This window comes from Herpailurus yagouaroundi, unplaced genomic scaffold (assembly GCF_014898765.1).
Source record: "Herpailurus yagouaroundi ecotype Mexico unplaced genomic scaffold, PumYag 189, whole genome shotgun sequence".
NCBI lineage: Eukaryota > Metazoa > Chordata > Mammalia > Carnivora > Felidae > Herpailurus > Herpailurus yagouaroundi.
Window position 1 is genome coordinate 6,560,838 of NW_024412420.1, and position 22,314 is coordinate 6,583,151.

The window sequence follows — 22,314 nt, forward strand, 5'->3', positions numbered from 1 at the left end:
TGGCTGAAGTCGGACACTTAACCGACTGCGCCACCCAGGCGCCCCTTAACTGACCTTTTGGGTCAGTCCTTTGATCCTGGCTTGTCATGGATCCACTGCTGGGTATAATATACACAAACGCACTAAAGAACAGACTCCATGGCTCAGGGAGCCAACTTCTTTGGAAAGTAACTGAGCTATCAAAACAAACCATTAGGTTTCACCCCCCCACCCCCCCGGTCTCATCATAAGGAGAGGAAAAAGGCACAACAAATAATTATTTAAATGAAATAAAACCTTACTCTATTTCTTTTTTTTAAATAATTTTTAAAATGTTTTTATTTTATTTGAAAAAAAAATTTTTTTTCAACGTTTTTTATTTATTTTTGGGACAGAGAGAGACAGAGCATGAACGGGGGAGGGGCAGAGAGAGAGGGAGACACAGAATCGGAAACAGGCTCCAGGCTCCGAGCCATCAGCCCAGAGCCTGACGCGGGGCTCGAACTCACGGACCGCGAGATCGTGACCTGGCTGAAGTCGGACGCTTAACCGACTGCGCCACCCAGGCGCCCCTACAATGTTTTTATTTTATTTTTGAGAGAGAGAGAGAGACAGTGTGAGCAGGGAAGGGGCAGAGAGAGAGAGAGGGAGACACAGAATCTGAAGCAGGCTCTAGGCTCTGAGCTGTTAGCACAGAGCCTGACGTGGGGCTCAAACTCACAAGCTGTGAGATTATGACCTGAGCTGAAGTTTGACACTTAATCGATTGAACCACCCAGGTGCCCCCACCTTACTCTATCTCTTCAAGAATATTCTATTTGTTTATTTATTTTGACAGAGAGAAAGAGAGAGAGAAAACACATGTGCACGAGCAGGGGAGGAGTAGGGAGAGAGGGAGAGAGAGAATCCCAAGCAGGCTCTGAGCTGTCAGCACAGAACCTGACATGGGGCTTGATTCCCATGAACCGTGAGATCATGACCTAAGCGGAAACCAAGAGTCAGACGCCCAACCAACTGAGCTACCCAAGCGCCCAAAGAATATTCTTTGAGAATAGTTCTGGGGATGTTGTTTTTATAACTAAGGAAAACAAAACAAGCTTTATTAAATTATATCTATTTCCGGGCCATTAACACAAGTTATATAAAATGAGACCTTGGCTAAAAAATTCTGCAACTGTTTCCTTTGTAGATTATTAACTCAGGCCACCTAGGAGTTTCTTTTCTCTCTTAGTGAATAAGTATTCCTATTTGAAGTAGAAAATAAGCATTTCTGGGAACTCAGCATAAGCAAATGACTAGCTTCTTACAAGTCCCTGAAGTGACACTGTGTCCGTCTCTGCCAGTAGCACGTGCCCAGCCAGACAGGCCATGACAACTGTTGCTGCACAGGTTCAAGTAGATTTATTTTCTTTTTTCACACTTCCTGCATTTTTGCTACAGATCACTTTACTGATCACTAACAACCACCTGACCTGCAGGGAAGAATGTTATGACTGTACATAAGAGCTTCAATAAAATGCTCAGAAATACAAGGATATCTGGTCAGTAAGGCAAAGGCAGCTAAAAAGTTAAGTAGAAAGTCATTCTAATATGACTAAGGTTTTTGTTCAAATGATTTGTTTGTCCAACGTTCATATCTGTACCTGTAGACTTTAAGGCACAGATTTTTTCTTTCATGAAAAGGAGACAAAATGTACACTTTAGTATCTTTTAACCCATAGCATCATTTAAAAATCGAGATTGACATTGGAGTACCACACATTCCCTATCAGAATAGGATTCCTGCCCTGATTATTTTCTTCCAATTATTAAACAAGGAATATAACCTCATAACAGACTCATTAAAAGTACTAGTCCATATTCATTTTAGTCAATATGGTTTTTGAATGACTACAGCCATAAAGATATTCTTACGGGTTAAATAATATGTATAGTTTATTTTAGGATAAATTCTCTGTTCTGAAAAAAGTAAGCATTTCTTTTTAGAAGAGTGAATGGTTTCTTCTTTTTCATGCAGCTCCTATAATCTGAAAAACAGAACTGGAGACTTAAATGGATAGTAGCAATCTCTCAGTGATCATTCAGTAGCAGAAAACACAATTGCTGTCTAATTATAAACTGAAAAGCACAATATTGATAAACCAAATAGCTTACTTTATATAAAAAGAGCACTTTTGCTTTCCAGAAGCTTGTATACTTATGATGGCCTCAGTTTTCCATTAGTAAAAGATTTCATTTCTTCATAATAAGTGATTTGGGCAAAATCACAACATGATCTAAATACTTTTTAATAATAATTATTATCCCAAGGCATTAAATTTTTTTCTCCATTTCCCCATTTGCTTTATACTTGTAAATATATAATGTTTCTATTTTTCATTTCATATCTGTCTTAAAACTTTTATGACAACCATAATAACTTGGAATTATTTCTGATTGGAAGTATTCGTCTATGCACCCTTACATAACATTCTTTCCATCAGAGATCATCTGTTCCCAATCAACCACTTCGTGGGGATGACCCCAAAATCTTCATGAGTATCTTGCCAAAGTAAGAGTATTGTACATATTTAGCTGTTGCCTAAGACTCAACATATCTAAAACTAAACTCATGGTGTTTTCATACAAACTAGTTTCCTTCCAATTTTCCAGTCTATTTAGGTAATGAGATTCTCTTCGTTACATTGGGCCCATTCATCAAATATTTATCAATCATTTATTATATGTTCAGTATTTTACTTTGTGTTCAGTATGTGATGATGAACAAATAAACACTGACCTTGAGCTTATGGAGCTTTAAGAAATAAGCACAATGAAGACCTCATTCAAAACGGAAAGAAGTACAACAGGAGAAAAGTGTTGAATACTGTGGAAAAGTAACTTACAGTTACTAACACACAAAGAACTACAAATCACTAGGAACAAGGCCAATGACAAAGAGAAGTCTGTGGAACATGTGAAACATTCAGGACACAGGAACTCACTCTTAATGAGACAAATATAAATTAAACTTTTATGAGATGCCATGTACATCATGTTAGCAAACATTTAAAGAGTTGTTTAAACAAGACACTGTGTTGGGAATGTGAAGAGACAGTCATTCGCGTACTGATGGTGGTATAAATTGATAACGTATTTATGGAAACCTGTCAATATCTATACAAAATCGTAAATGCTAAAATAATAACTGGACATTTATTGAGTGGTTATGTGCTAGACATTGCTACAAGCACTTCACATGTACCAACTCTCTTAGCCTCACTGCAATTTTAAGAGGGGGTGCTATCATACCCATTTTGCAAATGAGGAAACTGAGGCACAGAAAGGTGAAATCATTTGCCCAAGTGACACAGCTGGCAGGTGGTAGAGCCCAGACTCTTAAGCACTATCCTGAATCTCCATGTACCATTTAATCTAGCAATTCTTCCAGGAATTTAGCCTACAGATATGTTTTATGTACAAGATTATTAATTGTTTAAAAAAAAAAAAGGACTGGAAATAATCTAACCACCAATGGGGACTGACTAAAGACCATATAGCCAGATAATGGGATATTGTCCAGCTGTGAAAAAGAATGAGGACGTAATTTATGTACCAATTTGGGTAGGGGGTGTGGGATAAAGGAAGGATCTCTGGAGGAGCTGGAGTTCAGGAGGTATGGACATGGAGAAGAACACTCTAGGCTGAGCAAACGGCATGTGCAAAGGCTCTGGGGAATGGGAAAAACCTGGCACCTCTGAGGAACTGAGAGATCCTTGTTGCTGGAGTGTAGTGAATGAAGGAGGGGAGAGTGAGACAAGATTTGGCTGGACAGACAAGCAAATAGGACTGTGCTGGGTTTTGCAGGGCATGTTAAAATTGTTTGAATGTTTCTTAAAAAAGAAGCAGGAGATCTGCTTCTCATTAAGATGAGGAAAACTGCAAAGAATGTTGCTCCCACCATATGTGGGGAAAAGCTGCAAAAACTAAAAAATATAATAATTTTTTCTGAGTCCCTTAGAGACTGAATTCCTCACCTGAGCTGACCCTGAAGTGAACTGAATTCCAAAGGGGTATGAGCCCCTCTGAGAAAAGACGGGACACATGAACTTTTCCCTCTTGGCACAGCACAGCAAGAAATGTTGCCATCAGAGTGGGCAAGAGGAAAACATCTAAAATTATAACAAATTTGTGAGGCCTGATTATGGGCTAGCATGATAGTTTGTAGTATTCCTGGGAGCCCCCTACACAAGGAGAATCTGCTCTCCCTAAACAGCTCCTTGCTTACGAGAAAGACTGGGGGTGGACAGGAGACCTAAGAGAGCCCCTGAGTGGTGCAGGCTCATGTAGGACCTACAAAGTTTTGAGGGTGGAGCAGGTGTTCCATCCATGTTCTGCTCCTCGCATGAGTATAAGACAGTCATCAGCTGCTATAGGGGACAAGCATAAAACCTGTGGAGCCCTGGACCCTCTCTGATATGAGGGAATAGTTGGCTGCTGCTGGGGAAAAGGCAAGAGATACTCCCCACCTTGGATAGGACACTGAATGACACGAAGCAAAAGTCATCTGTTCTTGAGGGAGGGGTAAGAAGTTGTCAGACCCCCAGTCCCTGCCCAGATTCCAGGAAAACTTGGTTTGTCCTGGTGGGGGCCTGGGGCAGGATGCTATAGAAAACCTGATGTCTTCATCCTGCAGTAACACTAAGTCTCTGGAGGGGCGAGGGCAGGAAACCTTTCAAATCCAGAATCCTACACTGATACAAAGTGGAGTCTGACTTCCACAAGGAGAGGGGCAGGAAGCCTACTTGAGCACTGAGTAGGAGGTAGTGTTGTTTACTGCTGGGGAGGGACAGGAAGGCTGACGAAGTCCCTTCCCTGTGACTCGGGCACAGTTCCTACTAAGCCAGAGACTGGAGTAGGAAAACCAAGAGCCTCTCCCTCACCCTCACTCCCCCACATTCACCTCTAACCTTGCACTGAGCAAAAACCAACAGCCATCTACTTATGGGGGAGGACAAGGGAGCAGCCATTAAACATCCACTGTGATGCACATAGAGCCTACTTCCTGTCAGCTGAGGATGGAGCAGGAACACTGAGAAAAACCCTCCCACATTCTGTACTTTACATAAGCACAAGAGAGTGGCAGACAACCACTGGAGAACTCTAGACTCAGTTTAACTCCAGAAACAAAATGCAAACCCAGCTTGCCTACTAATGAGACCGAATCCTTCCCCAAGCCCCGGCCCCCACCACACTAATGGCCTGACAGAGATGAGACAGGCTCACTTCTGGGCTTAAATAATATTCATCCCAGTGTTCATGGTTTTGTACATTCAATGTCTGACACTGAACCAAAATTGTGAGACACCTAGGAAAAAGCAAGAGAAAAAATATAGATCCATTGACAAAAGATAAAACTACCAACAGCACCAGATCCAGGGACAAATAAAATATTGCACTTTAAAATAATTATGATTCTACACTAAAAGATCTAATGGAATCTAGTGAATTAAGGTTGCATAACCTGTGGCAATGCTCATTACTTACGTATATTATGCAGAAGGTGGATGAGTGAGCTTGTGGAGGCCCAGAGTCTTGTGAAATAGTGGGACAGAAAGACAGACGGCCATGTGAATTGAAGGGATTTGTAAGAATGATTGGAATAATGGGTCCCGGACTATAAACTGAATGAGAAGACAAGTGAAAACTACTGTGGAGGCTGAAGGATAGAGAAGACAGACAGGAGGTCTCACTGAGGACAACAGAGCACATAATGAGGTGGAAAGGTGGGAGGCTTGAGTGGGAGAACAGGGAGTTTGAACCACTATCTGCTGATGCCAAGGTTCTTGGGGAAAGTGGAGGACCGCAGTAAAATGGGAAAAAAGGGCAGTGGACAAAAGAACTGAAAAGTAAAGGTGGTGGCCACCACACATAGACATTGGCAGTTGGATGGGGAGAAAACTGGAGAATGAACATCTGAGAATAAAATAAAGACAATACCATCAATCTCAGACAGAGCTCAAACAGAGCGACATTTACTTGAAAAACACGTGCTATGTAATTGTTATAAAAGCTCAGATACAATTTACTTCTAGGATCTCATATATTGAGAGGAAGAGACGGGGGTGGGGGGAGTATGGGGAAGGGAAGGGAAAACAGAAGGAGAAAGAGAGATCTCCAACTCATAATAAGGTTTCCCTAAAGAATACGACATTCATCACATAGTGGAATTTTCACTTGTAGTCAGAAAATTCGAATCTGTATGTAATGTTCTTCAATGACAAGTTGAATAACCATGGAAAAATAATAATCATGGGGAGTCTCAACTTTCTCATCTACAGTATATAGTAGTGATAATAGTTGTCTTGCCTAGGGGTTATCATGAGACTCCTATTAGATAATATAACTGTACAATGATATACAAAAAGAAGACCATTATTAGGCATAGCAATGAAAATAAAAGCCCCTTCTTCAGAGCTTATGGATCCGGAGATATAGAGTAACAGATGCTTAATATAAAAAATAAGCGTTTAAATTAACTACAGGGGAAACCTCCATTAAGGTGTAGGTATAGTTTCTACAATCCTCTTCTTAATACAGGAAATTATATCATCTCTATTTCACTCATGATAACATGCATTGAGTGGTGTGATGGTAAATGTTTAACACCCAGCTCTTGGGAGGTGGGGGAGCCCTCATTTATAGCAGTTGCTGATTTCTCTACTATAAAATACTCCTACCACAATGGATTTCAAGCAACTAATGTAGTGTCACTGCCTACAGGGCTGTGTTGTGTTCCCAGACATAACATACACAAATAACCTCAAGAACAAAGATGATAGTACATGGTAGGAAAATAACTAGAAAGGGGTGAGTTTCGAGTATTTATTACCTTTTCTTTTAATGTAACTTACTTTACAGTTTAAACAGTTTTATTTATTTATTTATTTATTTAATTTATTTTTGGGACAGAGAGAGACAGAGCATGAACGGGCGAGGGGCAGAGAGAGAGGGAGACACAGAATTGGAAACAGGCTCCAGGCTCTGAGCCATCAGCCCAGAGCCCGACGCGGGGCTCGAACTCACGGACTGCGAGATCGTGACCTGGCTGAAGTCGGACGCTTAACCGACTGCGCCACCCAGGCGCCCCTAAACAGTTTTATTTTTAATAATGACTCTGTTTGATAGTCAGCACACAAAATTCTTGCAAGCCAGTACTAGCCAGCTCCAATATAACCACTGTGGAACCATCTCTTAACTCCTTAGTCCTAAAAGACAGAAAGTTCCAAAAATCAAAGGATAGAAATACCATTTTGTCCATTAGGTGATTACATGAAACTGCTATCAGTCTAGTCTAATGATGTGGAGAATCACTGCCCTAACAGTAAACTATGTATTAATCAAATGTTTACACAGAGTTTTCTATGTGCCTGACATTCTTCCTAATATCTCAGAAACTTAATTCACTGTATCCTCATCACAACCCTGTGCGATAGGTGCTTTATTAACCTTATTTTACAAGAGGAAGCTGAGGGGTACAGAGGTTTAAGTAGCGCGCCCATTGTCACACTGCTAATAAATGGTGTAGTCACAATTTGAACCCAAGCAATCTGGTGCTACAGCCTGTGCTTTTCACCATTGCTGCACAGCTTCCATTTCCCTAATGCCTGGGTTCATTGCCCTTGCCAATGATCAATATTTCAAAATGGTCAAATAATATCTTTGCCTAACTTTTTGAAGAACAACAATAACAAAAAGAGAAAACAAAACTCCCATATCTCAATTTCTGCATTATTACCCATAGAAATGCTCTTTTGAAAGGAACTGAAATAATTTTTAGGCTTGAACACAAAGCAGTCTATTTTAGAGACATTTTATGTTAGATTTACGATTGTACAAGTTAATTTGTAGGTCTGAATCACAGTGCCGATTTTAAAAGAATTACTAGCTAATTTTACCATGAAAAAGGAATCTGTTATACTGAGAGACGATTGTAATCTAAAAATAACCAAATAATGCAATATTTTAAATTTAAAAGTAATTTCTAAGGAAATAATTTTTTAAAAAACTATATTAATTTCTTGAACTATGCTTTAAACACTCATTGAAATTAGAGTTGCATAAACACTGTAAACAGACATAATTTTGGACCCATGGCTTGAGTTTTTACCACACATTTACATATGTCATTTAAACAAGCAAAAAATAAAAATAAAAATAAAAGCAAATGACATGTCTAAAGTAGAAAGATTTTATAGCTTTCTATATTTGCAGGTCTCAAATTCAGAAGTTGGAATGCTAACATAATTATGGGAATGCAAACTGGTATAGCCATTCTGGAGAACAGTATGGAGGTTCCTTAAAAAAGTTAAAAATAGAGCTACCCTATGACCCAGCAATTGCACGACTAGGTATTTATCCAAAGGATACAAAAATGCTGATTTGAAGGGGCACATGCACGCCAATGTTTGTAGCAGCACTATCAACAATAGCCAAATTATGGAAAGAGCCCAAATGTCTATCAACTGATGAATGGATAAAGAAAATGTGGTATCTGTATATATACATACAACATATGTATACACACGTGCGTGCGCGCGCGCACACACACACACACACACACACACACACACACACTGGAATATTACTCTGTGATCAAAAAGAATGAAATTGTGCCATTTGCAATAATGTGGATGGAACTAGAGTATATTATGCTAAGCAAAATAAGTCAGAGAAAGATAAATACTATATGATTTTACTCATGTGTGGAATTTAAAAAACAAAACAGATGGAACATAGGGGAAGGGAAGGAAAAATAAAATAAAAACAGAGAGGGAGGCAAACTATAAGAGACTCTTAAATACAGAGAACAAACTCAGGGTTGCTGGAGGGGTGTTGGTGGGAGATGGGTATTGAGGAGGGCACTTGTTGGGATGAGCACTGGGTGTTGTAAGTAAGTAATGAATCACTGGGCTCTACTCCTAAAACCAATACTATACTATATGTTCACTAGTTTGGATTTAATTTTTTTTTTAACATTTGTATTTATTTTTGAGACAGAGAGAGACAGAGCATTAACAGGGGAGGGTCAGAGAGAGAGGGAGACACAGAATCTGAAACAGGCTCCAGGCTCTGAGCTGTCAGCACAGAGCCCAACGCGGGGCTCGAACTCACGGACCTGAGCAGAAGTCAGACGCTCAACCAACTGAGCCACCCAGGCGCCCCTCACTAGTTTGGATTTAAATAAAATTTTAAAAAATTAAAAAAAAAGAAATGCTAACATTATTAGATATAAGCTATTTCTAGATAGAAGTCACTCACTAAGCAAGTTAAAAGGCCGTAATATCATCATGGTAAAATTATTCCCAGAGGTTAGTTAGTGGTTCCCAGTCCTCTTTATCTTGTTGTCTCCGTTTCTGGGCAAATAAATACTACCCTAACATCCATTTAATAGGATGGAAAAAGAGAACATTCATTCTCCACATATCTCTTCTCAACAGATACAAAATTCGGTATATTTTTACATTTGGAAGTCTTTTACCTCCAGTTAAAACCATGGGGTCCAGATATTTTAAGAAGCCAGCTTAAAAGTTCGTTCTTACACTGCTATGTCTCATCTCATGACTGAGACTCAAGATAAGAAAACAGGATTCTACTGGCAAATATCTCTGGGCATTTATACAATGTTGGGGGGAATGGTCTGATTTAGGTTTGTATTGCTTAAAATCAATGACATACAATGGACTTCATTACAGGCACCAATATAACTTAGCGTAAAACCTTCTGAGGCTATCCTCACTATACTGTGAGGTCTTTCTCTGCATTATCAGTCTAAACAGATGATGTGGGGTCTGGGGAGGGGAGTTTCCTAATTCCTTTTAGTGTATGAAGGTAAACAGGATTTCTTTAAAGCAAGGCTGTTATCAGAGTAGTCAACATATTAAGAGGTTAGTGGCTGCTGAACATGAATTAAGGGACCTACTAGAAGGGGAAAAAAATGAACTGCACCTTCTTTTTTCTACTCCATTCAGGAAAACTGGTTTCGTGAATAGACGGGTAAAGTTGCTGTCAAGTAAGCTTGATAGTCACTAGTGAAGAATAACAGCAGAATGTTGGGTCGCCCAAAATAGATACCACTATTTGCCTGCAACTAACAGGTTGCCTGAGAGTAAAAGGCAAACAGACTTGATCTAAGAAAACAGGAACAGCAGTTTTTGTCAAAATGCTAGATGCAAACTGACAGAGAAATAAGTATACTTCTTAAAGTGATTTAATGAGTACAATGGAATGTCTTCAGCATCTTACTACCACAACATATGTATAAAAGTATCCCATATGAGAATACTGGAATTCTAGAGATTACGTATTTTGGAAGTGAGCTTTTGAGAAAACATACTTACTGTTCATGGTTGTTTAAGTTTTCTTATAAACTTAGCAGTCTAAGGCAATATCCAGTTATTAGCTGACAGTCCTTCAGGTTGGAAGTCTGGCACGGCATGACTGGGTTCTCTGCTCAGGGCATTAAAACCGAAATCTGGGTGGGATGCCTGGGTGGCTCAGTTAAGTGTCCGACTTTGGCTCAGGTCATGATCTCACGGTTCGTGGGTTTGAGTCCCGCCTTGGGCTCTATGCTGACAGCTCAGAGCCTGGAGCCTGCTTCGGATTTTGTGTCTTCCTTTCCCTCTGCCTCTCCCCTGCGTGTACTCTGTCTCTGTCTCTCTCCCTCAAAAATGAATAAACATAAAAAAAAAAAAAAACAACCCTGAAATCAGGGTGTTAGCTGATACTGTTTTCATTGTGAGATTCTGGGGGAAAATTTGCTTCCAAATTCATTTTTGTTGTTGGCAAAATTCAGTTCCTTGCAGCTGTAGGACTCAGGTCCCCATTTTCTTGTGGGATGTCACTTGGGGATCATTCTCAGAGAGCTCAGATGTAGATGGCATTCCTTGCCATGTGACTCCCTCCATCTTCAAGCTAGCAACAGCAAGCAGCATCTTTTTCATGCTTTCAATCTGACTTCTATTTGATTTCTAGACTCAGATTTTTTTATTAAAAAAGTTTTTTTTAATGTTTATTTATTTTTGACAGAGAGACAGAGAGAGAGAGAGAGCGAGAGAGAGAATGAGTGGGGGAGGGGCAGAGAGAGAGAGAGGGAGACCCAGAATCCGAAGCAGGCTCCAGGCTCTGAGCTGTCAGCACAAAGCCCGACGCGGGGCTCAAACTCACAGACCGCGAAATCATGACCTGAGCTGAAGTCGGATGTTCAACGGACTGAGCCACCCAGGCGCCCCTCTAGACTAAGACTTAAAGGGCTTGTGTGATTAGGTTTCCCTGAATATTCTCTCTGTTTTAAGGTCAACTAATTATATATGCAAAATCTCTTCACAGCAGCACCTAGATTAGTATTTGGTTGAATAACTGGTAGAAAGTGTGTATATACCAGTGGCCAGGAATTTGGGGGAACATCTTAGAATTCTGTCTATCACAATGCTCATATTATTTATTTCATATAATGTCTAAATCAGAGGTGTGACACTCTTTTGTCCCCAGGAAGGGAAATGTCACTGATAAAAACATATCAAAGGCAATAAATTTAAAAAAACTTCACAACTAATTTCAGTTTCATTTTCAAAGGAGATGTATAAAATATCAATAATCTATAATTTAAATTAGTCATGGGATTATCAACTTTTCTTCCCAATAAGTTTAGAAAACTAAAAAATAGTTTTGTCTTTTACTGTGTAGCCAGGGAAAGCAAGAATTAGAAGAGAAAGGGGAAGAAAAAGAGAAGTAAGCAAGAGAGAGGCCAGAGGGTAGGAAAAGATGATGAAGAGATGAAAAACAAAAAAAAAAAAAAATGCTTACTGCTCCTAACAAAATTGGCTATGAAACCTTTATAAGTGTATGTATAATTATAGGCCATATTTTTGAAAAGTGTAAGAGATAGATAAAAGGGATTAGGACAGGTTACATTTAAGCACAGTTAAGTTTGGCAGGTAAATGGGTTTGGACATGGTGGTCTCGAATCTCCAGATCCCATCTCTCAACTTGATTTGGAATCTCACCCAAGCTGGTCCGGCCAGTCAAAATCTCCCTCACCACTTGTCCAGCATGGTAACCTCCCAACAGTCTCAGCCGTGCTGCTGGCTCCTTAAATGCCTAGACCCTGGATCTGTCAGAAACTTAAGCTCAACACTTTTTCTACTCACATTTACTGAGTGCTTACTATCCTAGGCTTGGAGAATGGTGACCAGATTCAGAGCAGTGCCTCACACACACATACACTGGGCACTCAAAAAGTACTTGTTGACTCACTATAGAAATTTGCCTCCAATGAAGGCTGATGGTTCAGTGAATCCCGCACATATTTGAAATTCTACTGTTGTTCTAAGGTCTTTGTACTCATCAGGGGAACTTTATCACAAATATTTGCACAACTGTTATTTGTAGGTTTTGACAATGGGGTAGTGGAGGACCATCAGATAGGCAATTTTGCAAACACTGTCATAGATCAGATGAAATTAAATCAAGGCCATTGATGTTTCCCACCCTGAGGATAAATAATGTACCTCTAAGCATCACTAATTCCTAATTATGTAGCATTTTGCTGTTAACATCCTTGTCTTTAAATTAAAAAAAAAAAAAAGTTTACCTGGAAATCTGTTAAGGATCTCAGGTAAAATTTGAATAAATTGTAAAAACAAAACTTTTAGATATTTGCCTCCAAGATTTGACTTTTTATTAAACATATTTTTTAAAAAACAGATTTAAAGAAAAGCAGTAAAAACACCTTTGTAGAGCAGGGGAATTTTCAAATAATAACTTCCTTGCAGTCAGATAAACTCATTATGAATGAACTTATGAAGCTGAGTTACAAACTCAAATAAAAGTGGTTTGAACTTTGCCTTTTCTCCTCTGCAAAGAAGGTAAGTTCTCACACATAATTACCATTAAAAAAAATTTTTTTTCCAACCCATAGTATAGCATTCAAGACCCTTTCAAAACACATATCCATGAAAGGACACATACTTGAATGTTCATATGAGTTTTCATAGTAGCCCCAATTCAGATGTCCATCAATTAAGTGATGAGATAAGTAAGTTGTAGATTATCAGTCCAATGGAATATCACTCAGCAATATTGATAACTGACACAAACAACACCATGGATTAATCTCAAAAGCACTATACTAAGTAGAAGATGCTACATGCTTATAGTCTAATATGAAATTTTATAAAAGGTAAAATTATAGTGACAGAAAGCAGATGAGGGGCTTCCTGGGAAGTAATGGAGGAGACTGATTACACAGGAGCACATGAGAAAGTTCTGGAGTCACGGGGGGTGTTATGTAACTATATACATTGTCAGAACACAATGACTTGTACATTTACATTTTATTGTATATAAATTACACCTCTTAGTTTAAAGGAGCAGAGGGAATCTCAAAGCAGTAGCATGAACAACCCCATTTAAAAAAAGACACTTTAAAAATATGGCTCCAATCTTTGTTTCCATCTTCATGTCCTATCAATCCGATCTACTGTCTAGGCTCAGAGCTATTTCTTGGAACGTTATGTCCATCTTTCCCTCTATGCTTTTCCAGATAACTGTTCTTTCTACCTGGAATGCTCATTAATATGGAATACAGTCACTCAGTAACCACTTTTGAATGAATTTTAAAGACCATAGTCAGGTACCAGAGTCTCTTTGTCCAGCTACAGGCAGGTCTCTGATTTAGGAATTTTTCATTTGGGAAGTCTATCAAGAATTTTTTCATTTGATGGAAAACTTACATACAATGGAATGCACAAATCTTAAGTGCACATTTACTGAATTTTGACTAATGCCAACAGCTGTGTAACCTCAAACCCTTTCAAGATATAGAACATTACCATCACCCCAGAAAGGACCCTTTCCAGTGAATCCCTACCGCCATACTCCCAGAGGCTAATTCTGTTTCAGTTAACAAAAATTAATTTTTTTAACATTTACTCATTTTTGAGAGAGTTCAAGCGTGAGTGGGGAAGGGGCGGAGAGAGAGGGAGACACAGAATCCGAAGCAGGCTCCAGGCTCTGAGCTGTCAGCACAAAGCCTGATGCGGGGCTCAAACTCAGGAACCATGAGATCATGACCTGAGCCAAGGTTGGACACTTAACCAAGTGAGCCACCCAGGTGCCCCATGAAAAGATATAATTTTTAATTTTTGAATTTCTATAGTTTTAAAAAATGATTTATATTTCTTTGCTTAGAAAGCCAGTCTTTGCATTGATTGTGAGTGTATTTTCCTGCACACAGTTATAACAGACATTAAAGTCCTTGTACCAACATCTGGGTCTTCTGGGATTTGACCTCTGTTCTTTGTCTTTTCTTTTGAAAAACAAACAAACAAAAAAAACCCAAACATTTAAATTCCTGTTTGTTTTTGCACTGGGTAATTTTAGTGTACATTCTGGAAATTATTAAAGTTAATTTGTGGAAACTATAAATTCTGTTATATTACTCTGAAGAGGACTGGTTGGACTCAAGCTATACCATCTATCTCTTGGGCAGTGGCTCAAATCTCAGTTCAGTTTTTTTTTTTCACCCTTGGCTGGGCTGTTGCAATCTTCCCTGCACTTGTATAGTCTGGGTTTAGCCAGAGACTTGGGCCAAGGTTATACATGGAATTTGAAATTCCCTATATCTGGCTGTTTCCTCTCTGAGCTTTCTTCCTTCACTTTCCAACAGTAGTAGTTGCCCCAAACTTCATCCTCTAGTCCCATTGGTCATTAAGACTGTAGGTTATCAGAATTTTACTGCCCTATAGGACCTGCTAAGGCTTGGAGTAGGTGAGGCAAGGGAGGTGTCCAGGGCGCAAAATTTCAGGAGGCTTTAATTCCTAGGCTTGCACAAATGCTGAGTCAACACCCAAGACCTGGGTGGGGATGGGGAGGTGAGGAGGGCACCTAGGTTGCCTTGCTTGCCTTACCCTAATCCCAGCCCTGAGTCCTGTCTTCACCCTAAAAGTGGAACAAACAAGAAACTTACCTCATGTTGGTTTCTTTGTGCAAGTTTTGACTAATCTCTGGAATCTGCCTGTTTTTATTCACTCTCCAGAGACTTCACAGGTGGTTGTTTTTTGTATTTTGTATAGGGTGTATAATTGGGTTCTGCAGGATGGTTAGTCTGCCAGGAGCCTACTCAGCCATACTGGAAGCGGAACTAATGGAATTTTTGAATAGAAAGAGATCTTAGGAATCCTCTATCCAACTATCTCATGTCACAAATTGGAGCCTGACACCAAAACAGGCTAAAGAGCTTTGTCACAGAGTCAATTACAGGGAAAAACAGAAACGTAACTTCTGATTTAGCGATCATCCACAATGCCGTTCTGCAATAACGCTGTAAGAACAAATTCTGTGCAGAGTGTAAAATGCACTCAGACCTCTCTCTCAAATGTAAATAGTGTATTAGCTCTCAATTGTTACCTCCTGTAGGTGTTTGCTATTGGTATGGACTGAATGCGTCCCCACAAAATTCATATATTGAAACCTGAGCCCCCAGCGTCCTTGTATTTGTAGACAGGGGCACTTAAGGAAGTAATTAAAGTTAAATGAAGTCATGAAGGTGAGGGCTCTGATCCAACAGGATTATTATCCTTATAAGAGACACCAGAGAGCACCCCTCCCCCTTACCTTCCCCAAGTGTGCACAGAGGAGAGGTCATGTGGGCACATAGACAGATGGTGGTTATGCAAATGCCAAGAGAAGAGGTCTCAGAATGAAACCTACTTGGCTAGTTCCTAGCCTCCAGAACTGTGAGAAGTGAATTTCTGTTGTTTAAATCACCCAGTCTACAGTATTTTGTTATTGGAGCTTGAGCTAAGTAACACAGCTATAAAAATGGATCCAAATTTGCACACTGGTAAATCGGCTTATTTGACAGAATTACCTGAGTTCAACTACACAAAAGTAAATTCATACTCTTTAAAAGAGTTTGAACTCAGAAATAGAAAATCTGCCAACCAGTACCATAAAATAAAGTTGTTTTGAGGGCTAAATCCAGAACGTTCAGTAAATCTTTTGTGAGGCTGCAGGACAAATAGTGTTTCTAAAACAATTTCATCCTATTCCTTTTCTTATCTTATTTTTTACATGCTTATATAAAACTATTAATAAAAATCAGAGTCTATGAGTCCATTCTGCAAATGCCTTAAATAGTCATGCCTTCCCCGACGGCATGTAAACAGACACCATATAAATGAAGGTCAGGCCCAAACACACTCACCTATTTGCAGACTCAGTTTTCTGATCCATTATGAACCTCTGCTCCTCCCCCCTTGATCTCCACACCTCCTGGCCTCACAGCCTGCCCTATCATTTGGACCTTCACCCCCCCCCCCCCAGATTCTCCACAGAAAGCTGTTACTTCATCTCCTCTCGTGGCATCATAGGGGCCTCACCTCCCTTTTTACCCATTCTTTTTTTTTTTTTTTAACTTCATGTATTTATTTTGGGAGAGACAGAGACAGTGCAAGTGAGGGAAGGACAGAGAGAGAAGGAGACAGAGAACCCCACACAGTGTGAAGCCCAACGTGGGGCTCAAACCCATGAAACCGTGAGATGATGACCTGAGCCAAAACTGAGAGTTGGACGCTCAACTGACTGAGCCACCCAGGTGATCCTACCCAAACATTCTTGATAATATAGGTCCATGGTGACCTGGCCTGGCATCTTGTCATATCTTTAGGTCAACCCAACCCAGCACAGCCTTGGCGTGGAGCAGTAACCAATCATTATCAAATAATAGGTATTTTAGTATATATAAATTAGGAAGCAGTGAGTACAGTCAAGAGTGCATTATCTACTAGGATTTCAAGTCATATTCCTCTTTTTACATTATTCTGTTACCTCTTCTGTCTTTTTTTTTTTTTTTGTTCATTGCCACTTGCTGTTGTAATCAGGTGGTCTGTGATGGTTACGTTAGGTCACAATATTTCATTCCTTACTCCAGCTCTCTTTTGTCCCACCTCTCCATCTGGCAGCACTTAATAAAAGCCACCCATATCATAAGGAGCTAAGAAATATGACAGTTATCTCTCATTTGCTCGGTGATGATTATAATTTCTGATAATTCAGGATGAAAGCACATGCAATTATAGTTGATTTTTATTTCTATACATTGACTTGGTTTGATTGATGTAGACAAACATTCCAGGTAAGTGGGGTGCCAGCTCCTCCAACTCCCCCCTTAACTTCATACTGTTGTATTCAGCTTTGGTAGGACCCCAAAACATTTCTTCTTCCCTTCACTGAATTAGCTTAATAAATTACTGAACAAAAAGAAAAGCTGTTATATTTGGGGATTCTGATAACAAAAGTACTTTGGCAGGAGATTATCCAACTACTTTGTCCTCTCTCTGGACAACCCAAGTTTTGGGGTTGGAAGTTCGAGCAAACCTTCCTTTTCAATATTGAGCATCTATTTTAATTAATAATAAAAAGAAGGGTAACAAATACAAGAAATATCAAGTCACATACATTTGAATAAAACAAAGGAAGAATTAGTGAAATCTGGAAGAGTTTCATTAGTTTAAAAAATGTAGTCTCCTACTTTCAAGTACACCTCGATTTGAGATAATGATCCTTATTTAAAGATATATTGTAACAATTGGATAAAAACCTATAGCTAAAAACCTAAAGCATTTGTTGTTAAAGTAGTGCTTCAAAAGTTCTTAAAAGTTTCTTCTTTTACTTTAAGCAATCTCATTTTGGTACTTGCTTAAGAAATCAAACATAAACACACATACCTAAATATGAAAGTTTACAATCTAGGCAGAAACTTCTGGTCAGCTGTTGTTAGGACATTTGTAAACTCAAATTAGATGCAGTTTAAATTAACTGCATTCTATGAATGATACAAATCGTTGCAGGGAATAAAAACCTATCTTCGTTTATAAATATGGTCATACCCGAAAAAAAAAAAGAGAGTAAAAATGTTCCAACTATTCTCAACTTTTGCTTTTGCCAACAGAACCCACGATCTGTCACTCATGTCTGCCTTTGTACAGGCTACTAACTTTGCTGGAGTCACTAGCTCACTCTTTTCTTCTCTGCCTTATAGACATCTGCTCATCAGTCCAGAACCAGCTTAAATGGCACTTCCTGTGTGCATCCTCCCCCAGGTTCCTTGGCAGAGTTCATCTCCCCCTGCTTTGTGGCACTTGCGTGGTTTGTACCAGGTTCACAGCACTTAGTGCTCTCTCATGTGAAACATGAGTTCCTTGAGGGCAAGGACCATGTTTTATTGGTCTTTGTATCGCTTTCTGGTATACAGTGGAGTCTTTGGTGCACAGTAAATGTTCAACAATAGTTTGCTGTGTTCTCACACCCCAAGAACTAAGACTTATCCTTAGATTTAAAAAAAAAAAAAAAGGCAATATTGCCTGGAAAGATTTAGAAAAAAAATGTGGCATTTTAGTTAGGAATGCTTACAGGTGAAAGCAACATGCTACCCAATTAGCTGGGCAAACAAATAGGCATTTACTTTTAAGGAGCTGGGAGGTTTCTCAGCAAGAACATTAAGATTCCAGGTTTTTTCTATGTTTTTCCTCTAGCATTCTTGGTGTATAGACATTTCACTCTCACAATTTTCACTCTGTGGTTGCAAGAGGGCCTGCAAAGCTACAAGCATCACATCCACATTGAAGACAGAAAGAAAGGAAAAAGAGCCGGCTAATTGAAAGCTTCCCCAGAAATTCCTAAGCAGACTCTCCTCGATATCTCATTGGCCAGAATTGAGGGCTACCCCAGATGCAGGAGGTTGAGAAAGCAAGTATCTGATTTTATAGTTTCTGATGCAATAGACCTAGTTGGCAAACACTGAGTTGGCCGTAGGTGACAAAGACAAAATGAAAATAGGAGAGTGGTTTAGGGTCAAGATATTAACATCCCAGGTTTGTCAGAATGAGAATGCCTGAGACTTTGGAGGACTGTAAGGTATAGGTGCAAATGAGTATACAGTTAATTATTCGTGTTAAGATATCTTCTCAACTGTGGTTGCTTATAATGGCATAAATAATGAGATATCGGTTTCAATCTTGTATTTCATGATTCTTCCGGTGCTTTTAAATTACAACAGTTTTGGGGAGCCTGGGTGGCTCAGTCGATTAAGTGTCCGACTTTAGCTCAGGTCATGATCTCCCAGTTCATGGGTTCAAGCCCCACGTCAGGCTCTGTGCTGACAGCTCAGAGCCTGGAGCCTGCTTTGGATTCTGTGTCTCTTTCTCTCTCTGCCCCTCTCCCATTCACACACACTCTCTTTCTCTCAAAAACAAATAAACATAAGAAAATCAAAATGTATTTATAAAAAAAAATTACAATAGTTTTCCTCTGTCTCCTATTTACCTCAACTTCCTTCTGGTTCCATCACCCCCATTCAAATTTTCTCTGAGCCAAATCTTAAATGTTGCATTCTCCATAAACATTTTCCTGATTTTAAAACAATTTCCCTCCTTATTCTTCTGAGCTATTAGCACTTTGTATCATTCATAAAATACTTAGTATCTCCAAATTTGCATTATGAAAATTTGCACAAATATTTTATTCCCCTCCTCCCATAGACTGCTAGCTCCTTGAGGGTACTGAGTTTTCCTCAGACCTACTTGGTTCCAAAAGTATTATTTTGTGAACTGAATATTTAATTCATTTCCTTTTATTTGCTTATGGAGACTTTTTTTTTAATGTTTATTTATTTTTGAGAGAGAGAGAGAGAGAGAAAGTGCAAGTGAGGGAGAGGCAAAGAGAGGGAGACACAGAATCTGACAGCTGTCAGCTCAGAGCCCAACACAGGGCTCGTACTCACAAACTGCGAGATCATGACTGGAGCCCAAGTCGGACGCTTAACCGACTGAGCCACCCAGGTGCCCCTATTTGTTTATGGAGACTCTTAGTGTTGGAAGGAAGGAAATGGAAGGGAAGACCAACATGTATGAAAACAGGGCCACTGCCAGCCTGTGGTGTGGATAAAACTTTTCCATTCTGTGTGGAAAATGGCTCTCCTGGTATGTGCCAGGGCTACAAAATAGTGCCTCCTCTGAGCTGATGCAATTCTGAGGGCACAGAGCTTGCAAGGGCACTCGTCTTTCTGTGAAAATTATAAAAAGGTGCTCCTTCCTCTAGAAAACGAGGGCCTGTCCCAGGGCATCCAGTCGCTTGTATTTCAGCCCCCACATACTCACTTGCCCTTGGCTTACTGCACAAAAGGCTCAGTGCTCTGCAGCAGCCACACAGAATGGATTTCAGAGGAAAAGACTCATTTCCATGCAATATATTTACAAGTCTTTGGGGATTTCTCCAGGCTCTGTAGTGATGGGAAACACAGAGCTTCACATTTTTAGATAGGTCTAATTCTCAAAGGTTCTTGCTCATAATTCTTGCTCAGAATGGAACCAAAATTTGTCCTTCTGTTGTTTCTATCTGATGGCCCAGAGACTTAACTTCTGATGTTATATATAATAAATCATGTCTCAAAGCACTGCATTGGCATTGAAGCTATCTCCTCAGCAACACATAATAGCATGCAACTATTTATAGGAAAAAACCACAAACATTGTACTTGATTATCAGACATGTATGTGTACGTGTAAACACCTACATTTAAAATGGTGCACCTGGGTGGCTCAGTTGGTTAAGTGTCCACTTTGGCTCAGGTTATGATCTTGCAGTTCATGGGTTTGAGCCCTGTGTCGGGCTCTGTGCTGACAGCTCAGAGCCTGGAGCCTGCTTCAGATTCTGTCTCCTTCTCTCTCTGCCCCTCCCCTGCTCACGTTCTGTCTCTCTCTCTCTCTCAAAAATAAATAAACGTTTAAAAAAATTTAGAATAACATTAAAAAAAAATAAAACCCAATAAATCCAGTCTACTTTAGGAATCTAATTTAGATTCCCTGGGAACCTTACACTTCACTGCTGTTTCCCCACTAGATCACGGTCTTCTGTTTTACTCAAAATTTTTATGACCCACCTCCTTTGATCACTTGCCATCCTACATTGATCACTGACCGTCTAACAATTAAGTATGGAATTTTAATTCAAAAACATTATCACTGATAAAAAATTAAGTGCTTGCAGGTAAATTTATAGAATAGTAAGAACTGATATTTAAGATGTAGCAGTATTAAAAATTATTCTTTCTCACGTCCTCTAAGTATCTTGGGAAGAGTCTGAAATTAATTGAAAAGAGAATTTCAGAAAGTAAGTGGTGGTGGGGGAATCCTTTTAATGTATAATATTTTCTACTTGAGAGGTATGCTTTGGTAACCTTAACTGTGGTTATGTGTTAAGAATAAAAGTGAGATTATAATGTTGGTTTGATTTGATGAGTAATCAAATACATTCTTAAAAGTTATCAGTAGGATTAAAGCAAAGAAGTACAAAGGCTAAGGGCAGAAACACAACATGCGTATGTATATCCAAAGATGAATTTTCCTTGTTTGGGGTACTTAAATATCAAAACCATGAAAGAAAAGGAATGATCTTCTATTGCAGGATTCCATTTATTCAATGATAATTTATTCATACATTTTGGTAATGAACACAGGCTGAGTAAACTTTATCTTTGTATCATCTGATATATGATAGAACTAGATACAAAGATACTTGGCTATAGTAGAAGATTAACCATCAGTTAAGGCATCACATATATGCGGATATATTTTTATTTTATATACCTATATTTATATATTTTATTTTAAATCCAAACATTCATTTGCCAATCTTTGTTAGGCCAAAGGTTGGTTTTTGTTTTGTTTTGTTTTTTGTTTTTGTTTTTTTTGGTGCTTAGTCCTCTGATTAGGGTTCTATATTGTTCTTTTTTGCAGAAACCACACTCAAAATACATCAGCTATCATTTCCAGTTTCGGTTTCTTTAAAAGTGCATTGAGAACTAAGAACAGTTATGAAACAATCCAAGAGCAGAATTCTTCTAGACTTTTAGAATCCACCCTGCCCCCGATCTTTTACAGATGACTCCCTCACATCTAATCAATAGCATTGTAAGCTCACCTTTATCAAATCTTTCTAAAGCATTCAACTTAATTTTTATAAAAATAACTTTTTGTTTCCACATTCATGGTTCATTAAGTTACAAATTATACAATTAATTTATAGTACCAAGTACACCTGGCATTAATCGTTTTGGAAAAAAACACAACCAACTCTGATAAACATTTTAACTGGCAGCAGCTTATGTTCAGGGTAGCACTGGAGGGAAGCCTATCAGACAGGAGTAGACATCACCCATGGGCATCCATCCGTATGCTTCATGGAGAGAATGGAGTAGGCTGATTAAACTGGTTAAGACAGTTTCTACTTTTTTTG

The 22,314-nt window shown here is 39.1% G+C and overlaps 1 protein-coding gene and 1 non-coding gene across 6 annotated transcripts in view; both read right to left on the reverse strand.

Moving 5' to 3' along the window:
• The window catches only part of STXBP4 (syntaxin binding protein 4), a 179,138-nt gene that overhangs the window by 24,606 nt on the left and 132,218 nt on the right, over positions 1-22,314 (reverse strand). The window lies entirely within an intron of this gene.
• TRNAR-UCU (transfer RNA arginine (anticodon UCU)) lies at positions 9,108-9,178 on the reverse strand. Its single transcript has one exon. It is a non-coding gene; the product is annotated as a tRNA-Arg (tRNA).